The sequence below is a fragment of the Sturnira hondurensis genome, unplaced genomic scaffold, assembly GCF_014824575.4.
Source record: "Sturnira hondurensis isolate 20B ecotype Veracruz unplaced genomic scaffold, ASM1482457v3 Scaffold0021795, whole genome shotgun sequence".
In the NCBI taxonomy this organism is placed as follows: domain Eukaryota; kingdom Metazoa; phylum Chordata; class Mammalia; order Chiroptera; family Phyllostomidae; genus Sturnira; species Sturnira hondurensis.
In genome coordinates, this window is record NW_028094426.1 from 2558452 (window position 1) to 2582785 (window position 24334).

A 24334-nucleotide genomic window follows, 5' to 3' on the forward strand; every position below is an offset into this window, starting at 1 on the left:
AGCCTTGCTTTGGAGTTAGCCTTGTCATTAGAGCCCCTCCTTCAAACAAGTGGGACCTCAAACAAGTAGAGCCCTCTCAGGAGTGCAAAAATGCATGCGTTTTCCTCTGCGCTGGGGGAAGCTCGGTAATATCAGCTGACAACGAAAGGATGCAGCTATGATAGCAATTTCAATGTAAAATGAATCTGTAAAATAAAACTGAAAAACATCAACATACTGCAAACTTAATGTGCCGTATGGTAGAACGCTTGAGAGGGAAGAACAAAAAACTGCAGTCAGTCTGAGAATTAGTGTCTCTGAGACAGGAGACCTGATAAACAGCCTTTTGCGTCATGCATCCCGTAGGCCCAAACCTTTTATCTTAAAGTAGTCATCCTTCCTAAAACAAAGGAGCTGGTAGTCAGGAAGGTGGGTAGTGATCTGCAGAATAAAGATAAGCTACAGGTTTCTGAATTGCCACCATACTTTTGTAACCAGATACCATCTGAATTTTTTCCCTAGTCTAGTATAATAAGCATACTTGAGCCAGTCAAGCACAAGCTTTCATACAATAAATGTTTTGAATGTAGTGGTTATTCAACTTTGCCTTTTATTTACTCATACCTCATGCAGTTGACCATGCCCAATTTAATGGGGCACATTCCTCACTGTAACCATCAGCACAGTCGCTGCCTGGGACAACTCACAACAAATCTGGTTTCGGCTGCCCCAAAGATCAAGGCTGAAAGAATGGTGATTCTACATCGATATTCTGCAGCGATTTCCTGGCATTCATGAGGTTAGAATCTCAGGACACTTAGAAAGAAAAACAGTAAGTACTTCTGAAACAAGGCTGGAAAAGGGCTAATAAATTCCTCAGAATTAACACCTGCAAGACTCATGCAAATGAATTTAATCCCCTTGATGTTGAGGGAGAAATTAAAACTAATGAATTATATGCAAGTCCTCTTTTGTTGCAATTTTCCTTTGCAAATATTTTGATAGCCTTGCATTGTCAACATTATTGGAAATCTACTTTCTAGATACTTTGAATATTTCCACACTGAGCATCTATACAGTTAGAATTTTGATGAGGACTGCATTAATTATTTTTCAAGATCCTGAACTTTTTCCTTCATAAGGTTTTGCTTTTAGAAAATAGACAAAAATATTTTGGTATATTTGTGTGTGTATCACTATTAATAGCTTTTGAAATAAAAATCTTTTACTTTTGCTATAAACATATTGAAAGTTTTTCCCTGCTGTTTTGAGAAAGATATACTAACCATAACATTTTATAAGAAAGCAAAAGAGATTAGGAGTTTTTAGACTTTCTGTCCAGTACCAAAGTATTCACAAGATGATGAGAAATGTGTTCTCATAGTAAATATTTTTTGTTATTGTTTATAGCCAAATGTTTCAATAATGTATTTCAAATTCTGGAATCACTCCCATTCATCTGAAGTCCAAATATATATTTCTCAAGTCATTAATTTGTTAACAAATAGGTGGATTATATCCATGTCATTTGATCCATTACACTTTCCACTGGTAGCACGCAAGGGACTCAGAGAAGGATGAGTAGTTTTTGTGAAGTGGTTGTCCTGATGCAACACGGATTTGAATTTAGTCTAGCGCTCTGCCTTCAAACTGGGGGACTGGATATGTTTGGTTTTGTAGCGTAGCTTGTAATAAAGGCAGAACACGTCCCTTTTCCTCAACCATATTAAAAAATTAGTATCTTTGATGATAGCAGTTCTCGGGCTGGTTGACTTGTTGGTTAAATTTCTTAATCCAGGTTTGGAGAAACCAGAGATTATATCCTCTGGAAAGGTCAATGGGAAGCTGGGAGACAAGATTTTTCCCCAGTGTGTGAATAAATACTATACCTAATAAAATATTCAATGTAGGGATCTTTTAGCCAAGTTCATTAGACATCGCATTTCTTGGTTGGGATGCATGTCACTGTGGAAGGGTTCCTGTGAGTCTGCAGGGATTATCAGGGAGCCGCAGCATACTGGTGCTAGCCTATATGTAAGAAACTGCATTACCTGGAATTATTTTATTTTCATCAGTGAGACCACATAAAGGAGCTTTCAGAACTTTAGCATCCCAATAATGGTCTCTTCTCACCACCCTTCTTTTTCTTGCTTTTGCCTTCATTTTTTAAAACATAAACTCTTCCCTAGAGCAATCAGGGGAATAGTAAATAGTCTCTGCTATTTATTAACTTCTTAAGTGTTACCAACAATGTACTTGGGGATGTTCTAAAAGGTGTGGTAGGAGAGCTCTCTGTGTGCTTTTCAAAAGTGAATTTCTCACCACACACTTCACATAAGATAGTCAGGAAAAATCTGATGGGGGCAACCTCCCCACAGTGTGACGCCTTGTGGCACCAGTCAACTAAAGACTGGAGATTATTCCCTCTGCACTGGCAGGACCGAGCCCCAACTAGGAGGGTTCTCCAGGAACCGAGCACTCGGGCTGGGCCGGGTCCACCTCAAGGCCCGTATTCCCTGGCCTTACTCAGTGTGTTCCTCTCATGCTCAGTGTGAAAGAACCAGGTGGCTCTTCTTTTCAGTTGCTGCCATCAGGAGTCACCTGATGGATCCAGTATAGTTTGGAAACTGGATTTGGAGAAATATCAATCCTCTGTAGAACACTTTCTTAAATTCTCACCTCCTCTGGAAGGTGAGTCATAATGAATCATATTCTAAAAGGGATAATAGTGTTTAAAAAGGAAGTAGGGAAGCAATTTTCTCAGTTTAAGAATACAAATTAAAAATATTATTTTTTCCTCCAAAGAGAATTAAGGGCATTAGGGCTCAGTGCCTGACGGGAGAGAGAGGCACACTGTAGACACTTCCAAAAATATGATAAGTGTATGACTAACTTGTTCATAGGGAGCTCTGGGAATCCGGAGGAAGGTCTCTGAGTTTAGCCTGGTGATGGAAGGTGGGTGCTCTCAGACCAGTGTGCTCTGAACAGTGTTCATAGTATGAAAAGGTGGTTGCAGCCTAAAGAAGCCTGGGGTGTGGAAGGGGAAAGAAGTGTGGCTGGCAAGGTTAGAAGGCAATTCAGGCAGAAGGGACACATTGGGGAGACGCAGAACAGAATTTCCAAGTGGAGAACTGTGAACAGCTATGGGGAATGCAGGGGTATGGAGCTGGAGGGACAGGTCCACTCAGGCCACTGAGGGCCTCATATGCTAGGCCAAGGTAACTGGACTTCATGCTGTAGGTGATGGAAAGGAATAGAATGGGGCTGAATGTTAAGAACTGTGAAGGGTCTGAGATATTACACCTCCTTACAAGCTAACAAGTTAGGTTGCAAGAGTTTCGTGAATACTTGGTCACAAGACTCCTGGGTGAGACACAAAAGACTTTGTTACTCATGGCACAACATGCAGCATGAAGTCCAAGTTCATTTTGGCTCTTCATATCCTCTAAGTTCCATGTATGAAACTGGAAGGTGGGTGCAGGTGGATGTTGTTCACACAGTGGGTTTGCATCACTGCCAGAAAACCCAAACTCTGGATTCCTGAGTATTTCATAAGGGAGAGGCATGCAAACCCGGTGGCCTTCTGCCCTGGGGGGAGATATTATTTTATTGTACTGGACAGCAAACAAATCTTCTCTCTATCCTGGAGGGAGACTGTGGTCGTCCAAGGATGTTTGCTATACAGATGCTCTTGAGAAGACAGTCTGCAACAACAACTGTTGGTAATTCTGCATAGAAGATGTGCTGATGTGTTAGAGACCCTCAAAGAGCTGTCTCCCAATGCTATAACAATCAAATATGGGTTATAATTGTATCACTCTGGTGGTAGGTGTGCAGTTGTCCAAGTGAGAGATCATGGGCCCCAAAGCTTGAGAGGTGGTGGAGCAACGAATTTGAGAAGTGTATAGGGGAGAAAATAGGCAGCTTTTGCCTTTTGAGAGAGAATAGTCTAAAGACGGGTCAGCAAACATTTTTTGGTAAAAGGCCAGATAGCAAATATTGTATGCTCTGTGGGCCATACATCCTCTATTGAACTCATCTCTGTCATTGTATTGTGGGAGCAGCCACCAATAATACACAAACAGATGGCCTTGTGTATTGATAAACCTTTATTTACAGAAACAGATCCATGGACTATAATTTTCCAATACCAGTTCTGGAATAAATGCTAGATTTTTGTCTTTTATAACTAGATAAATGAAAATGCTAATAATTGAGAGGAGACATTTAGCTCAATTTTTTAGGGTACAGGGTATGTTAGGGAGTGGGGAGATATGTTTTTGAAAGGTTTGCATTTAGAAAAGTAAGATGTATTCAGCTATTAGATGTTAAGTTACTAGGCAGCTGGAGATAAATATATATATGTATTTATTTCAAGACATGTCTATATATCTATGTCTATATGTAGTTCAAGACAAGGTCAGTGTTAGAGATAATGATCTAGAAGTTCTAAATGTATAGCTGGAAGTTAAAACCATGGAAGTGAATCTCATCAGTGAGAACATGAAGAGTAGGTAGAGAGGCAGGCCAAAGGTAAAACCCAAGGAAGCACCAACAGTTAAAGGCCAGGTGTAAGTTAGGAGTTACTCTAAAACTTCAGATGTAACACCTCTTTTGTGTGTGTGTGTGTGTGTGTGTGTGTATAAAGAAAAGATTAGAAGATACACTCAATGTTCTAACAACAACCCTCCCCAAGAACTTCAACTCTGACCAGCAGCCTGCTCCAAACTCAGTCATTTATTCTTCATCCGAATAATAAAAAGCTGCTAAGAAATTTGAGGCACAGTCATACTTTTTCCTCTTTTCAATGTGTGAATTTGAGAGTGAAGTTAATTGTGAAGGACCTTAATTAGTCACAGTGAGTTCCAAACTACTTCCAGTAGAATCTAGTTTTCCATTGCATCTGGGAAAAGTGTAGAGGTGGGTTAGTTCGACTCTTCTCTTAGAAGGTTGGTTGCAGTCACTAGTTGTTCATTTATTTGGTCAGTTGCTTAATAAATATGTAGCATGCACTGACAATGTGCATCACTGGCTGCAAGACACAACCTGCCTAGGTTTTGACAAAATAACGGAAACACCAAGCAGAATATGATCGGTGTCCTAAGAGATGGTCACTAAAGCCATAGCAATGTTCTTGGTGTGTTTTGTCTGCTATTCTTTGTAATTACACTTAGAATTTTCCAGAAGAAAAAGCATGAACACATGCTTTTAAGTTGTAGTGATTTATGAGTGCAGGAAGGGGAAATTGTAAATAAAAACCCCACATGATTACACATGCTCCATCAGAAGAATTTGGAGTAGGAGGGGTGAAATTCAGTCACGCTATTGCCATCTATTTGAGTTATGACAATAGTTCTCTTTGGTAGCTTGTTAAATATACTCATATTTCAAGGGTAGAAAATGTGGCTTTAAAAAAGGAAATATAAAATCACGTGGTGAAGATAATGATTGTGCTTACATACACAAAATGGGTTTAACTTTAGTTCAAACAACTACTTCTTAATCTATATGGCAACAAATAACATAAAATCTTTAAAAATATTTTTAAAATTAAAAAATCCTTTGAATGTTTTAGTTATATAAAAAGCAAACAAAAATCAAGCATTCTTTCTTGTTTGCTTTAACTCTAATATGGAAAAATCTAATATTTAGGAGATAGGATAAGTTATATTGCATGGGGGTTTCTTATTTTATTATCAGTGCAACACAAGCCAGATTTCTTAATGTCAAAATCATGTATCTACATTTGAATGTGAAACAAATCCACATATTTCCTTTCTTGAGTTATTACTCTTTGGATCAGATATCATATCTTATTTATACAAACCAATGAGAATTTGTTTTACTGTGAGTACATTCTTTGGTAGTTTACTATTAACCCTACAGAAGAAGAAGCTATAATTTTTAGTTCTCAATTTTGATTTTAATTCAAATAACTGGAGAAGCTCCCAGTTTATGAAAACCTCTTACATGTTCAGTTAGAGAGTCTACAGATTCATTCTCCTGAACACTCATTATGGAAATAGGTAGTGTTAAATCACAGCTGAGTTTACATTTCACACAGGTGTGCATCCATGAATAATGACGATTTTGAAGAATGCCTATTTGTGTCCGGCAGAGTACATTTCTTTGGCCTACTAGTTGGATCACAGATCTGACTGGGCCTTTGGTGAGGGAGTTCTTTCCAGTTTTGAGAGAGGATGGCTCCATCGCCTCACCCCCAACTTTGTTATCTCAAAAGCCGGTTTTGAAACTGCAGGCTAATTCCATAGTAGCCATAACCTGGTCCAGCATGATCAGAATCTTGCAACACATTAGCTTGTTATTCACTGAATTAGTAAAAAAAAGAAGAAAATAAGTGCTATAGTTGTTTTTATTGCTTTAGTAATTTTACTTTTAGTTAAAGTAATCATACTTGTGGGGAATTTAGCCAGAACATGAAAGTGTAGAGAGAAACAGTCATTATAATTTGTTTGGCATATTTGTTTTCAGATTTANATCTGACTGGGCCTTTGGTGAGGGAGTTCTTTCCAGTTTTGAGAGAGGATGGCTCCATCGCCTCACCCCCAACTTTGTTATCTCAAAAGCCGGTTTTGAAACTGCAGGCTAATTCCATAGTAGCCATAACCTGGTCCAGCATGATCAGAATCTTGCAACACATTAGCTTGTTATTCACTGAATTAGTAAAAAAAAAAAAGAAAATAAGTGCTATAGTTGTTTTTATTGTTTTAGTAATTTTACTTTTAGTTAAAATAATCATACTTGTGGGGAATTAAGCCAGAACATGAAAGTGTAGAGAGAAACAGTCGTTATAATTTGTTTGGCATATTTGTTTTCAGATTTATTTTTATGTATATATTTACATGTAGTTGAACATACACAGATAAACAATTTTACTTTCAGCCTTTTTCCTTAACATTGTCACATAATAATTTGCCTATGTTTTTAATTTCTGTTGACATTATTAACAGCTTTGTTGAGATTTAATTGACATAACATACAAGTCACCCATTTAAAGTAGACAATTCAGTGGTTTTTAGTGTATTCACAGTGTTGTGCAACGATCGCCATACTCAAGTACAGAACATTTTTCTGAGAGAGAAACTTCAATTGGCTGCCTCTTGTACATGCCCCAGCTGGGAACAGATTGGCAACCCAGACATGTGCCTTGAATGGGAATCAAAGCAGTGACTTCTCACTTTGCTGGATGATGCCCAACCAACTGAGCCACACTGGTCAGGCCAATTATAATAATCTTAAAAAAATACAGGAGTAAGTATTTGCGACCTTTGGTTAGCCAAAGGTTTTTAAGATGTGACCCCAAAACCACAAGTGATAAAAGAAAGAAAAAGGAATTTATCAAAGTTAAAGACTTTTGTGCTATGAATGATGCCATCAAGAAAGTGAAATGACAATCCTTAGAATTGGAGGAAATATTAACAAGTCATTTGTCTGATAATATACTCATATACATATATTTATCTTAAGTCAGTAATAAAAAGATAACCCATTTAAAAACAGGCTAAGGACCTAAATATATAGTTCTTCAAAGAAGATATAAAAATGGTCAATAAGTATACTTAAAGAACAGAAAAAATTATTCACCCGTGAATAATTCCAGCCCATTCTTTCTGTCTCTCCTAATCCTCTACAGCTCCCCACTCCTATGCAATCATTAATCTACTTTCAGTCTCTATGGATTTACCTGTTCTGGACATTTAATATAAGTGGAATCATGCAACATGTGATCTTTAGTGACTGGTTTCTCTCATCCAGCATCATGTTTTCAAGGCTCATCCATGTGTGGCCTGTATCAGTACTTTATTCCTTTTAATTGTCAAATAATATTCCATTGTATGCCTATATCACATTTTATTTATCCATATGTCAGGTGATGGGTACTTGTATTGTTTCTACTTTTTGACTATTATGACTATTTCTACGATGAACATTTTTGTATAAGGTTTTATGGCAATGTGAGTTTTCATTATCTTGGGTATAAACATTGTAGTGTAATTGCTGGGTCATATGATAGCTCTACGTTTAACATTTTGAGGAACTGCTAAAACAATTTTCCTAATGAACTGAACCATTTATACTCTCCAACAATGTTGAGGGTTGCAATTTCTCTGTATTTTTGCCAATATTTGTTATTATCTGTTCTTTAAGTATACTTATTGACCATTTTTATATCTTCTTTGAAGAACTATATATTTAGGTCCTTAGCCTGTTTTTAAATGGGTTATCTTTTTATTACTGACTTAAGATAAATATATGTATATGAGTATATTATCAGACAAATGACTTGTTAATATTTCCTCCAATTCTAAGGATTGTCATTTCACTTTCTTGATGGCATCATTCATAGCACAAAAGTCTTTAACTTTGATAAATTCCTTTTTCTTTCTTTTATCACTTGTGGTTTTGGGGTCACATCTTAAAAACCTTTGGCTAACCAAAGGTCGCAAATACTTACTCCTGTATTTTTTTAAGATTATTATAATTGGCCTGACCAGTGTGGCTCAGTTGGTTGGGCATCATCCAGCAAAGTGAGAAGTCACTGCTTTGATTCCCATTCAAGGCACATGTCTGGGTTGCCAATCTGTTCCCAGCTGGGGCATGTACAAGAGGCAGCCAATTGAAGTTTCTCTCTCAGATCGATGTTTCTCTCCCTCTCTTTCTCCCTCCCTTCCCCTCTCACTAAAAAAATAAATTAAATCTTTTAAAAATATTTTTATAATTTTAACTTTTACATTCAGGTCTACGATCCATTTCGGGTTAATTTCTGTGTTTGGGGTAAGGAATGGTTCCAACTTCCTGTTTTTGCATGTGGCTATCTGGGTGCTCAACACCATTTGTTGAAAGGACTGTTCTTTCCCCCATTGAATTGTCTTGACTTGTTTCTCAAAATGAAATTGATTACGAATTTATTTCTGGATTCTCAATTCTATTTCATTGATACATATGCCTACCTTTGACAGTACCACACTGTCTTGATTAATGTAGTTTTGTAGTAAGTTTTGAAATCAGGAAAGGTGATTCCTCCAATGTTTTTTAAAGATTGTTTTGGCAATTCTGGGTTCCCTGCATTTCCATATGAACTTTAGGATCAGTCTGTTAATTTCTGCCAAAAAAAATCCAGCAAGGATTTTAATGGGAATTGTACTGAATTTGTAGATGTGTAAATAATTCTCTTTCTTCCTCTTCAGTCTGGATTACTTTATTATTATTCTCAACTCTGTGCCCTGACTAGAATTTCCAGTGTAATATTGAATAAAGTAGTGAAAGTGAGCATTCTGACCTTGTTCCTGATTTTAGAGGAAAGCATTGTCTTTCACCATTAATCTGTTAGCTGTGGGTTGTTCTTAGTTTGAAAAAATTCCCTTCTATTCCTAGTTTGTTGAATGGTTTTAATCATGAAAGGTGTCAGATTTTGTCAAATTCTTTTTATTCATCTCTTAAGATGATAACATGGCTTTTGTCCCTTATTCTGCTAATTTGTTTATATGTTGCTAAATTTGGCTAGCTAGATGTTTTGTTGAAGATGTTTGCATCTATATTTATAAGAGATACTGTTTTCCAGTCTTTCTCTTTTTCTTGTAATCTCTTGGTCTAGTTTTGGTAGCAAGGTAATTGGATTCATAGAATGCATTCTGCCTCTTCTTTTACATCCACACATTTTAAATATGTATATTTGCAAATCAAACAATGTTATTTCTCCTTCAGTGGTTAAACACAATTTAGAAAAAAATCAAGAAAAATACTCTAGTGCGTATACTCATATTTCTATTTGTTCGTTGTTTTTCTTCCTTCCTGATATTCTAGGATTCCTTCATTGTTTACTGTTTCAGGGACCTCCTTTAGTCATTCTCTTAGAGAAAGTTTATTACCAAATCCTCTTTGTTTTTCTTTCCTTTTTTAATGTCTTGATTTCTTCGATTTTACTGAAAGACTCTTTTACTGTGTGCAGAATTCTAGGTTGATGGTGCTTTACTTTTAGCACTTGGGAAATGTTGTGCCACTTAGAAGCCCTCATGGTTTCTGATGAGAAATTTCCTGTCATTTGGATTGTCTTACCCTCTAAGTAAGTTATTTATCTCTTCCTGTTCTTAAGATTTTTTTCTTTGTCTTTAGTTTTCAGAAATTTGACTATCATGTGTCTTGTGGAATTTTTTGAGTTTCTATTTGGAGTTTGATCAGTTTTTTGAAAATGCATGTACTTTGCTGAGTTTCAGAAATTTTTAGCCATTCTCTAAAAATGCTTTTGTAGTAATGTCTCTTTCTCCTCTCCTTCTGGGACAGTAATGACATAAATGTTAGCTCTTAGCCCTGGTTGGTGTAGCTCAGTGGATTGAGTGCAGGCCTGCGAACCAGAAGATGGTGGTTCAATTCCCCATCAGGGCACATGCCTGAGTTGCAGGCCAGTTCCTAGCAGGGGCCAGTTCCCCCAGCAGGAGATGCACCAAAAGCAACCATACATTGATATTTCTCTCCTTCTCTCCTTCCCTTCCCTTCTAAAGATAAATAAATAAAAATTTTTAAAAAATAAATAAATGTTAGCTCTTATCCTTCCCCAGCTATCAGAGTCTGTGCTCATTTTTTAAAGTCTATTTTCTCTGTTATTCAGATGAGGTTAATTCTGTTGTTCTAACTTCAAATTTACTTCCCTGGTAAGTTTATTTCCTTGGTTCTCTTTGTTCTTCTGTTGAGCTTATCCATTAAGTTTTTCTTTTGCTTTGCTGTGATTATTGTATCTTTCAGTTCTAATATTTCCATTTGGTTCTAATTTATATCACCAGTTTCTTCTGTGAAAATGTCTATTGTTTTTATTTGTTTTAGGAATATTCATGATTGTTTAAGTATTTTTATGATGTTGCTATAAAATCTTTGTCAGATAATTCCAGCATCTGTGTAATCTCCATGTTGGCATCTGTTGAGTGTTTTTTTTTTCTCATTCACATTGAGAATTTCCTGCTTTCTGGTATGGCTAGACACTTTTGATTATGTCCTAGACATTTAGAGTATTATTCTGTGAGACTCTGGATCTATTTGAATCTTCTGGTTTAGCAAAGTTTACCTGACGCTGTTCCAGAGGGGAAGGGTGTGGGGAGCCATTTCCTTACTGTCAGGGGCTAACACAGCCTCTATTGACACCAGAGGGTGAGGTGGGGAGAGAGCCCTCTATGTGATGGTGGCCATAGAAATCATATTTTTTGCTACATCATCTCAGCCTGAGGTAAAGCCCTTGTTACTATTCCTACATTTATCTCCTTCAATATTGTTGCAGGGGAGGGATGCCTTATTAACACTAAGTGTTCAGTTCACACGGCCTCCACTGATATCACTACAATGGGCAGGTGAAGGGGTGCTTTATTACTGCCAGGTAGCAACTGAAGACTTGGCTCTGCCTGTGATCTCTACACTGAGGGAAGGGGCTTATTACTGTCAGGCATGGATGAAAGTCCCGGCTCCACTAGGGGAGAGGGTGTGCCTTGTTCCAACCCAGCAAAATCTGTAGTCCTCGCTTAGCCTTTGCTGGCAGTGGTGAAAGGGGGATACACATTTTTTCACCATCACGGGGGTGGTGTCAGTGGAGGCCATGAGGACTGCCCCCCCTGGTAGTGGTAACACGGCACTCCCCCCACAGCAGTGTTGGTGGAGACTAATTGGAGAGCAATAATGAGGAACCTCTGTCCCTGGGGCCAGACTGGTTGGGATAGGGGCAATTATTCTATCTTGCTAGGCTATTCCTTTCCTAGTCCTTTGGTTAGCAACATTGGCTCTTCTTGGGGCTTTATTATTTTGTTTTCTATTGTAACTCCTCCCCCAGACATAGAGCCACAACACAGTGAAGTGGGTTGCCCTGCCCTGTTGAATACCTAAGGCTTTACCCCTTACAATGTAACAGGTGCACCGAGACAAAGAAACATGGCCCAAATGAAAGAACAGATCAAAACTCCAGAAAAAGAACTAAGTGATGAAGAGATAACCAACCTATCAGATGCAAAGTTCAAAACACTGGTAATCAGAATGCTCACAGAAATGGTTGAATACAGTTAGAAAATCAAGGAACAAGTGAAGGCTTTGCAAAGTGAAATAAAGAAAAATATACAGGGGACCAGCAGTGAAGGGGAGGAAACTGGGACAGAAATTCAATGATTTGGAACAGAAGGAAGAAATAAACATTCAACCAGAACAAAATGAAGAAATAAGAATTCAAAAAAATGAAGAGAGGCTTAGGAACCTCTGGGTTGTCCCTCTGTGACAACTTTAAGTGTTCCAACATCTGAATCACAGAGGTGCCAGAAAGAGAGCAGCAAGAGCAAGAAATTGAAAACTTATTGAAAACATAATGAAGGAGAACTTCCCTAATGTGGCAAAGGAAATAAATGTGCAAGACCAGGAAACTCAGAGATTCCCAAAGAAGTTGGACCCAAGGAGGAACATACCAAGGCACATCATAATTACATTATCTGAGATTAAAGATAAGAAGAGTAGCAAGAGAAAAGGAAACAGTTACTTATAAAGGAGTTCCTATAAGACTATCAGCCAATTTCTCAAAAGAAACCTTGCCATAGGTTTCCAGGGGCTGGAAAGAAGTATTCAAAGTCATTAAAGGCAAGGACTTCCATCCAAGATGACTCTATCCAGCAAAGCTTTTATTTAGAATGGAAGGGCAGATAAAGTGCTTCCCAGATGAGGTCAAGTTAAAGGAGTTCATCATCACCAAGCCCTTATTATATGAAATGTTAAAGGGACTTATCTAAGAAAAAGAAGAAAATCAAAACTATGGACAGTAAAATGACAAAAAATAAATAAAAACAACTATCAACAGCTGAACCTAAAAAACAAAAACAAACTAAGCAGACAACCAGAACAGGACCAGAATCACAGAAATGGAGATCACATGGAGGGTTATCAGTGGGGAGGGGAAGAATGGGATGGGGGAAAATGTACAGGGAATAAAAAGCATAATTGATAGCTACAAAATAGACAGGGATGTTAAGAATAGTATAGGAAGTGGAAAACCTTAAGAACTTATATGTACAACCCATGGACATGAACTGTGGGGATGGAGAGATGCTGGGGGGTGGGGCTAGAGGGAAGATGCCAAATTTTCACCGTAATTGCAGACTAGTAAAACTTTCAAATCAACATCTAGTTTTAAAATACGAAGGATTTCTCTCCTAAAAAGCACAGTCCAGAAATCTGGAAACAAGCTGTGCTCAAACTGAGGTTTGGTTGAGGTCGATGTGACTGATGCTTTATTATTCTAAGGGACTAAAAAAAAGGATTTTTTGCTTCTTAGAAGTTTTTGCTCAGGTCCTTTACAGACAAGCCGTGACTACCGTTAAAGCTCCTGTTCTAATGACTGATAGCACTTTGAGATACTCAGTGGAATGAGCCAACAAGATGTTGCCTTTCCGATCTCATCTAATACATTATTAAAATTTGAATCTGAGCCAAGGGTATTATAACAATTACACAAAGTCAAATCCCAGGAAAACCAAGTTTTATTCCTCACATCTAGACTCTCATTTAGTGATCCCCTGAGGAGAGTCTTAGGGTAAGTAGAATGTCCTAAATTAGTGCAGGTCTTTATGCAAAGTGGACAGAGGTATGGTAGTTCTATAAAAAAGAATGTTTATCTAATAATTTGAAAGTCTTGTTTGAAAAATATATCTTTACATACAAAAGGTTAATTAGATACACCTGAAAGTTTTAGTTCAGCTAATTTGCCAGTTTATTAATTGACCCTAAATATGAAGAGATCAATTATTTCTAGTTGCAGTTCTGTGGTATCATTTGAATAGCTCAGATTTGTCTTTTGTGTCACCTGTTAAAAGGCATTAAAATGATGAGGCCTTGTTAGATATAAATCATGTTATAATGAAAATACTGAAATCCAATTTTAATACCCACTCTATTTGCAATAGAAGTGTGATAAAATACATAACCTAGTACATCTAAAGAATAAGTCCATGTAATCAGAGTTCCTGCTGCTGTTAATTACTGTTTTTACATTTAATTTTTGTTGATGACAAGTATTTATTTAGAGAAAAGATAATACCTCACTAAATAGCTTTTTCATGGAATGAAAAGAGAAAGATTATTTGACAACCAGTTCTGGCAAAATGCATATGTTCATTTGAGAAAGTGTTTCAGAGAAATCTTTTGCCTACAGAATATTAAATAGAGTGTTTGCTTATATATATACATATTCATTTGTATAATTTTATATTTATTTTTTAAAAACAGATAATCTTCTGTCCCTGTGAAAATCATTAATATTTTTTCCAGGCAAGGAGGTATTTATTCATGTATTATAGAAGAAATGATATGAGTAACACTTCAGATATTCATTTCATGCTACAATGACATATACTGTATTCCATTGTGACCTTGGGGTGATGGTTAACCCTGATGAAATTTGTCATAGATAAAATGAGGAGGTATAGTCAAAACATGAAAAATGCAAAAGAATCTGATTAAGTTTTGCTTCCTTCAAAGAGATGACATTTTATGTGTAGGAGCTAGAATAATTTATATTCAATATTCGTTCACTGTATTTAAAACTTTAAATGAAATATTTATTTTGGAAAAAATTAATGTAAAATTTGGAGAAATGATATATACAAGTAAAATGACTCACAGCACATTTAGTTGGCAGACTACTTGTCCATAGTTCATAATACCTATGTATGTTTAGGAGGTCTATATATATGTATAGTCTGACCTGAAAGTATCCAGCCTTGTGCTATGAAAAATAGAGGCATTTATTGAACAAAAACCAAGATACCAGAAACATTGTACATGGGACGATGATGCCTCAGTCCCCTATAGAGTAGATACCTTGGACCTCACTCACCTCTCCTAGCATGGTCCACTGTTCAAAGCACTGCAAAATCCTTTGCTGGAATCACCATCAGCTGCCTCATCATAGTTTCCTGAATCTCATCATGGTCTGAAATCTTTTCACTTTCAAAGGTGAATTTAGTTCTGGGAAAAGCCAGAAGTTGCAGGGTGCCAAATCTAGGCTGTAGGGGGCTGAGTCACCTGGGAAATTTGGTGTCTTGCCAGAAAACTCTGCGTAAGATGTGATGCATGAGCAGGTGTGTAGTTGTGATGAAACTACTAATCACCAGCTGCCCATAGCTGCAACCATCTTTGTCATGTTGTGTCTCTTAACTGGTGGAGAACATTGAATTAGTGCTCCTTATTAATTGTTTGGCCTGGAAGTGCATACTCATGGTGGGACAGCAGCCTGTGCATGTTTAACATTTTCAGGTGTTCTGCTTGTTGCAGGCCTTTCAGGATGCGGATCACTTTCAAGAGATTCTCAACTATCTTTGAATTTGTGCAGCACTTGTTGCATCATCCCCGAAAGCCTTCTGAATTATCTTACTAGTTTCTACAGAGGAATGTTCAAGCTTAATGCAATATTCGATGCAGATTCCTTGCTCTACTGGCTCAGTCATTTTGAGTGCAGTAAGCCACACAGTACACATGCTTAGTCAGCAGTGTCTACTGCCCCTACTGGCTAGTACAGTGAAGTTGTCATCATTCAGACATGCCTATTCCAGTCCAATCTCCTTGGCTGCCAGGTTACGTTGATATCATGCAAACTGTTCTCGTTACGTGGAGAGTGACTGGCATGGATTTTTCCCAACAGACTAAAAATACATATGAAATCTCCATTCCACTTTGGAAGAAAAGTTTGACACTGTGCCTTGAGTTTTCTGTGTTTTAATCATTTTTTGAGAATCAAAATATTGATGAATGTAGATGCGGAATTGGTACTTTTTTCCTCATGCTACTGAGAAAAATAAGTAAAATACTGGGAGAAAGTATTTACAACTTACATATTACATTTTTAAAGGTTTTTTAAATTTTATTTTTAGAGAGAGGGGAAGGGAGGGAGAAAGAGAGGAAGAGAAACATTAATATGTGGTTGCTTCTTACATGACCCCACACCAGGGACCTGGCCTGCAGCCTAGGCATGTTCCTCAGCTGGGAACCAAACCCACAAACCCTTTGGTTCTCAGGCTGGCACTCAGTCCACTGACCCACAACAGCCGGGGGTATATATTATGTTTAATATCAAAGAATACCTACACAACAATAAGAGAAAAATAATCTCATTGAAAAATGTGCAAAAGATATGAAGTAGTATGAAAAACAAAAATTGAACCTAAATTGTAAAACATAGATTGTGAAACATAGATTCAAAGGAGAATGAGATATGATATTTTGCCTGATGAATTGATCAAAAATGTATAATATTTTGTGTTGGTTAGTTAGGGTATGGAGGTATGGGTACTGTTGATGAAAGTAGAAAATGGTATAGCTTTTGAGAAAACAACTTGATAGCGTATAAAAATATATAAATTATATACCCTGAATCTCACAATTGGGATTACAGAATTTATCCTTTAGAATTCATACACATGAACAAAGATATGTGTGTATGGATCTTCATTGCAACTTGGTTCATAATACCAAAGAGTATAATAACTAAATGTTCATTTATAGGGTAATGATGACAAAAATAATGGCTTTATAGACTGCTATGAATTCACTAATGAATTAGCTTTCTATTAGAAGAACGTATAATTTATTGTCCACACTAAGCTCCTTTTGATAGTGAAATAGGGCACTGTTAATAATCTAAGAAAACAGGACAGATCTAAACATATGATTGCTGACATCAGTGTTCACCAATGTGGAAAAATGTCCAAACACACTGCTAGGTGAAGAAAGTACTCTGCAAAACTATATATGTATAAATCTCCCTAAACTAAAACTGCATTTGTATTTGTATAAATGCATAGACAAAAACATGGAAAAATATACATCAGAATGCTAACATTCGTTACATCTGGCGGGGGGTGGGGGGGAGTTCCCAGAAGTAACAAATGAATAATTCCACAGTTACTTCTGTGGAATTGGGGAGAAGGGTGAAGGTTTTTTTTTAAACCCTGTGTAAGCCTTCATTAATTTATTTTTTATTTTTTTAAATATTTATTTATTTTTAGAGAGAGGGGAAGGGAAGGAGAGAGGGAGAGAAACATCAATGTATGGTTGCCTCTGGTGTGTCCCCTGCTGGAAACTGGCCTGCAACCCAGGCATGTGCCCTGACTGGGAATCGAACCACGATCGTGTGGTTCACAGGCCCGTGCTCAATCCACTGAGCTACACCAGCCAGGGCTAATTTATTTTTTTACAATAGGCAATCATTTAGGTATTATAACATCAAATAGCAATAAAAACTTTCCAAAAATTAAGACCATTAAAAAAGTGTCCTTGGATGCATTACCTAATAATTTAGCTTTGTTACTTGTCATGATTGCTTCAACTGATATGGTCACCTTCAAGTGAAGAGCCTAAATTATCTAACCACAGAACTGAAGGTGATGGAATTGCAAAAAGCTTTCTCAGTGGCAATGAACAATGAGCATTTTGTTGTTGCCAGATAGAATAGAAAGTTGCAGTTATGAATAAGCACAGATTCTATATTATGCTGAAGAATTTAATGCAGCTTTATAGTCATTAAATGTCAGGTGGAGACTGCTTATAAAGTAATTATTCTTATGAACCAAGTCTTAATTATAGTGCCTTGTACAAAATTCTGTGTCAATGGAAGCAGTTCAGACTGTATCTGACTCTGTTAGTGGCTTCCTGATGGGAGAAACAATAACTAACTGCAGGTTTTTTCCCATGGTGATGATTCTGCCAGTCAGTGGGTGAGGTCTTTAGGACACCATAATTGACAGTCATGCTGAAGTAGCAGTTTGTTTATTTGGTTTCTACCATGTGCCTGACACTAGAGAAACAGTAAAATATTAAAAATCCCAGAGAAAGCCCTAGAGAAACAGTAAAATATTAAAAATCCCAGCCCTAGTGGTATTTGCTTTTTAGTTGTTGCAAATTCGGAGATGAATGCAAAATAAGATAGTAAAATACAAAGTTCAGTAGATTGCGATGACTGTTACAGGAAAATAGAAATGGGCCAGGCTGTGCTGAGTGGGTGGGATATTTTATTTTTATTTATTTATTTTATTTTTATTGTTGTTCAAGTACAGCTTTCTCCATTTTCCCACCACCACTTTCCCCCACCCCTCCCACCTTCAATCCTTCCCTCTTTTGGCTTTGTCCATGGGTCCTTTATACATGTTCCTTGAGGACCCTTTTCCTTCTTGGCCTCTGTTATTCCCCTCCCCTTGCCCCTCTGGTTACGGCCAGTTTGTTCTTCATTTCAGTGTTTCTGGTTCTATTTTGCTTGCTTATTTGTTTTGTTGATTAGGTTCCAACTATAGGTGAAATCTGATGGCATTTTTCTTTCACTGCCTGGCTTACTTTACTTAGCATAATACTCTCCACTTCCATCTATGTGTTTAAATAAAGTAATAAGGGAAGAAAAAGACCTGAAGGAAGTGATTCAGCAAGCCAGGAGGATAACTGGGAAACCAGAGGGGCAGTGCTCACTGCCCAAGAGCACCTGCAGACTGAGAAACAAGGAGGCCAGTCTGGCTTCTCCAGATGAGTGAGGGGAAAGGGTAGGAGGAGTTGAAGCATCAAATTCAGAGAGTCAGGAGCCTGCTTATAGGGTGTTGGGGGTCATTATAAAGATTGGCTTTCAATCAAAGTGAGATGGAAGATAATGAAGGATTTTGAGTAGGAATGAGATGATTTAGTTTGCATTTTCACAGGCTCACTCTTCAAGCCTTTTCCTCTACAAACTGCTTTCATTCATTTCAGTCGACTTGCTAGGGTTTTGATTGATTATTAAATTCTTTTATAGCATATACTTTCAGTTAAGAGTTGATAAAGAATGTTTAAAAATGTGCTCATATTTAGATCTTAATCTCAAATAACCACAGATGAGAAATAACAGACAATCCTATCCAGCCCATGGAACAGGAAAGCCAAAGTAGGTTCTAAGGAGAAATTCAAACTAAGGAGAAATTCAAACAATAGGTATGTTATATAGCAACTGAGAGAGATAAAATTCCTTAAATCCATCTCGCTGTTTCTGTCTCCTCTCTTTTTTTCCCATCTCCACTGCCCCAGCCTTGGTTGAGGACAACATCGTTTCTTCCCTGGAGGACTGCAGTAATCTCCTCCTAAATGGTTAGGGTGCTTTGAACTAAACTTCCCTTCTGCTAAGTACCGTGATTTGGATATCATTTCTTTCCTAAGTACTACAGAGTTTCCCCTAACCTGTCTTTCTGCCTGCATTCTTGCTTTGCCTTCAATATATATTCAGTTGTGTTATCAATTTTTTTAAATTATAGATATGTTATTCCCAATTAAAATGTTCCAATGGCTATGTAGAGGGTTCAGGTTAAAGTTGATCTCTTTAGAAAGGCATAAAGGCTTAACGATCTTGTCTAGTCCTGCCTACCTCTATCTAGCCTGCTGACCTCATCTTAGTATATCTATGGGCATCTTTAAAGAACTACTAAGCCTCCTGAATGTGGGGCCCCTGGATTCCGTGCCTTCTCACATGCTACTTCATTCGTTCGTTTCTCCTTGCCATTAGAGATTCAGTCCACGAGCTACCGCTTTGGGGAAATCATGGTTACCTGCCTTTCATATATGCAACCATAGTACCTTTTACAATTATTATGATTGTTGATTTATTTTACTTCAGAGGTTTATAGATAATTTGAGAGGAGAGTCTAAATACTATTTGCTTCTGCATTTCCAAGACCTAACACATAGCAGGTGATAAATAATTGATCCCTGAAAGAGATAAGGAAAATACCAGGAAGAACAAAGTAAGGAGAGAAGATTAATATGTAGTATAAACATGACCTCTATTCTAGATTATAAAGACAAATTTAATAGAGAGGTTAACAATTGACTGACGTGTGTAAGGCCAAAGCAAAAACAAAATAAAAAATAATAACAAAAGCAAAAATACCTGGCTCGGCACTTTTCCTTTGCCCAGTTTTTAGCTATTACTAAAAATGAGCATATTGAAACGTGCAAGTTGTGGCTGTTTTTACCACCTTTTCCACCAATGTTTAAATGAAGATTTTTATAACACATACACACATCTGTTAGATCTATATTTTATGTGTTTTTTCCTTAAAATTCCAAAGAATATGAAGATGTCACAATCAGTTAGACTAACAGAAGAATTGCCCCTCTAATAGTTTTACTACATTAATTAAAGATATTTCAGTAGCTGTGGGATTCCAGTGTAGGTTTGCAGAGGAATTATGGGAGTCTTCTTGTGACAATGAAAGTCTGTGACAGGTAAATGGAGTTTGTCAATAGAAAACAAAATGCATTCTTTTTTTTCCTTCTTTTTTTTCATTTTTTTTTAAATTTAATTCTTGTTCAAGTACAGTTTTCTGTCCTCTACTCCCATCCCAGCCCACCCCCCAGTGCTCCCCACCTCTCCCATTTCCACCCCCCTTAGTTGTTCTCCATGTGTCCTTTATACTAGTTTCTGTGAATCCTTCCCCTTTTCCCCTGAGATTCTCTCCCCTCTTCCTCTGGTCCCTGTCAGCCTGTTCTGAATTTTAGTGTCTTTGGTCATATTTTGCCTGCTTGTTTGTTTTATTGTGTAGATTCCTGTTAAAGGTGATATCATATGGTATTTGTCTTTCACCGCCTGTCTTATTTCACTCAGCATAATGCTTTCCAGTTCCATCCATGATGTTGCAAAGGGTAGGAGCTCCTTCTTCCTTTCTGTAGCATAGAATTCCATTGTGTAAATGTACCATAGTTTTTTGATCCCTTCATTTACTGATGGGCATCTAGGTTGCTTCCAACTCTTGGCTATTGTAAATTGTGCTGCTATGAACATTGGGGTGCATAGGTTCTTTTGGATTAGTGTTTTAGGGTCCTTAGGATATAATCCCAGCAGTGGAATTGCTGGGTCAAAAGGCAGGTTCATTTTTAGTTTTCTTAGAAAATTCCATACTGTTTTCCATAGTGGTGGTACCAGTCTGCAATCCCACCAACAGTGAACTACGGTCCCCTTTTCCCCACAACCCCTCCAACATTTGTTGTTTGTTGCTTTGTTTATGATGGCCATTCTGACTGGTGTAAGGTAGTATCTCATTGTGGTTTTAAATTGCATCTCTCTGATAGGTTAGGGATATTGAGCATCTTTTCATGTGACTCTGTATCCTCTCTATGTCCTACTTGGAGAAGTGTCTGTTCAAGTCCTTTGCCCATTTTTTTAATTGGGTTGCTTGTCTTCTTAGAGTGGAGTCGAGTAAGTTCTTTGTATATTTTGGAGATTAAACCTTTGTCTGAGGTATCATTGGCAAATATGTTTTCCCAAACAGTTGGTTCTCTTTTTATCTTAATGCTATATTCTTTAGTTGTGCAGAAGCTTTTAATTTTGATGAGATCCCATTTGTTTATTCTTTCCTTTATATTCCTTGCTCTAGGGGAAATATCGGTAAAAATGTTGCTGTGTGAAATATCTGAGATTTTCCTGCCAATGTTCTCCTCTAGGACTTTAATGGTGTCACGGCTTATATTTAAGTCTTTTATCCACCTTGAATTTATTTTGGTGTATGGTGTAAGTGCATTCATTTAATTTAACAAATATTTGACTAGCTGCGATGGGCAAAGTGCTGACCTAGGTCCTGGAGAGAGAATTTTAAATTACACAAAATTCTGCCCTCATGTAACATGTATCAGGATGTCTTCAATTTTCATTCCGATGAGGAAGGGATTAGAAATGGTGTGACACCAAAATATTCAGCAGATCAGATTTGCCCTTGAAATTGGCAGAGAAGTAGGAGAAATCTGAAAGCTTTCTCTCCCACCCCCTGGCAATTTTCCTGTAGAGCATGACTGACCCAAAGCAAACTTCATTCAAAGGAGTGCCCCCTGTGGGTGTGCTTCTCTTGTGAAAGAGACCTCTTTACTTTCAACCCAACATTTTGTAATTCTGCTTTGCCTGAATTCCTTCTCCCATATATGGTTTTTGGTGTTTGTGTTAGAATTTCCAGAAGCTCTTATTTTTTCAGTTTCTCATCTTCATGAATTAGGCTACTTTGTACTTGTGTTAAAATATTTGAAATGTGAGTGATACTACTTCCAGTAAACAGAGTGACATCTTGACATGTTAAACTTTTTTACTTTATATTAAATTCAATGAGAAGCTCAAAAAGTTAAACAACCAATAACTTTTGTAACTAAGTTATAAGGTAAATAAATAGTCTGTTCATAGAAATAAGAAATCCTGTGTATATTTTGCCCATTATTCCTTTGTCACTCATAAACATTCAATTTAAAAATCTAACTAATGCAGTACTTGCGAGGTTATCAGCAAAGCAATAACTGGAAGTAACAGGCGATGTGTTAAATTAGTGAATGGATACAAAGATTTGGTCGATTCAGTTAGAAGTATCTGAAGTGATTTATTGATTTTAGTCATTGTCTAATCTCCAGGAAGAATCTGTAGTAATATTACCAAAAAGGTTTAGAAAGAATGATTCAAAACAAAGATCATAATAGCAAAATATGCTGTAGCTGGTATTCTTGGCCTAAAGGATGACATTATGTTGCACTATGATATATATTTTCTATTCCACTATTCTGTATTTTCTAATCCACTTTTTATATTCTATTCTTTCTGTTATTTTTCTATTACTGTTATTATTTTATTTCTATTACTAATGTTTTCTATTACTGTTACTCTTCCTATTACATTTTCTCATGACAGGCCTGTTAACATAGATTGATAAATTAAAAAAAATTGTTCTGGTTTACTCATTATCTGAAAGAATGTCTAAGACAAACTGCCCCATTCATTTTTATCTCATTAAATTCTTAATTCATAGCAAACTTTGCTCCCATGACCTTAAGAATTGATCATACTTATGTTTTATTTCATTTTCTCTGTTGGGCTTAGATCAATATTTCTAACAGCTTAAAAGGCACTTTTACTTGAAAAGCCTACAGATTTTCTGTACAGCTTGCACACAAAATCTACATGTGCAAAATTTAATTCATTATCATCAGTCCAACACCCAAAACTGTTCTCATCCCCTGAATTCCTAATCTCAGTGTTCACCATTTATTGGTAATCCCATAAGTCAAAGTCATTCTTGAATCCTACCTTTTCTCATTTCCCATATCCTAAGGATCAGTGAACCCTATACATTTTAACTCTATAAACTGTCTCCTAACTTTGTATTCACCTCTTCATTACTAGTGATGTTGCTTTAGTTTAGGAGTTACGTGTGTATTCCTACCTCTATTCTTTTGCACAAAATCCTCAGTCTGCCTGTATGCACTTTTCTTCCTTGCCTGCCTGGAAGGCTCTTATTTATTTTTAAAATTCCAGACTTTGTCTTCTTTAAATGTTTCTTGTTTCCACAACTCTGTTTCCCACCAGAGTTAGTCACTACTTCTTTGTTGCTCCCATATCTTTTGAGACATACTTTTATGGAACACTAATCAATTTAAATCATGGACACTCTAGCCACACAGTAATAAATTACTGTAAAATTTAATAAAGTAATCTTTAACAAGTCATTCTCTGGGTACTAAGTGAGTATTTATTGAACAAAGTAATGAATTACTTATTGAAGCTGGAAAATCAGCAAATTGTTCATTCTGGAATAGAAATAAACCCTGACAGAAGATTACAGACCGTAAATGCTTAGGCAGGAAACTAGTGGGGTAGAGGTCACATTTCCATTGTTTTCATGGGTGTAGGACAGTTGAAAGATAGAGCAGTCTCTGGGGAGGGAACTACAGTTAGTGCTAATAAAGGGGGCAGCTAGTGTTGATGAAACGGTCTTAGATACCTGGACCATGACTTAATATCCTGGTGTGACAGGCCCTTGGCGAAGGTGATGTGCATGCTGCAAAGTGGGGAAGAACAAGCATGTTTCCCCAGAGGTTAGCTGACCTATTCAAGAGGACTCTCCATTGGAAATGTAGAGAAAGCAAAATAAACTCCAGATAAAGCCATGATGCTGATTTCTTTGGAGAACAACAGATGGGGCATGGAAAGAAAAATAGGAGTGAAGGAACTCTTCAGTGATTCACACGAGAAAATGATTAGAAGAGACTGAAAACAGCACTTAGAAATTTGGGCACAAAAAAAGTGTACAGCACATGTGTTGTCAATGAAACAAATATGCGTTGCAACATGTATACACGTGGGGGGGCAAAAGTAGGTTTACAGTTGTTCATATGGAAAATAATACACTAATTAATAAATAATAAGAACAAACTGTTTTGAGTACTTACAATTGCAAACTCACTTTTGCCCACCCTGTGTTTAAGCAGATGGGAAATACTAAAATTTGTTGGAAATATTTTCATGAAATAGTTTATCTGATGCACCAAACAAGTACTAACGAAATCT

General features: G+C 37.0%; 1 long non-coding RNA gene across 5 annotated transcripts in view; it reads left to right on the plus strand.

The window, feature by feature from the left end:
- The first annotated feature begins 708 nt into the window (after positions 1-708).
- Positions 709-24334, plus strand: part of LOC118978386 (uncharacterized) — a 97978-nt gene continuing 74352 nt past the window's right edge. For all 5 annotated transcript variants that reach the window (XR_005064704.1, XR_005064700.1, XR_005064701.1 and 2 more), the window contains exon 1: positions 709-811. This is a non-coding gene — a long non-coding RNA (uncharacterized LOC118978386). The remainder of the gene's footprint in view (positions 812-24334) is intronic.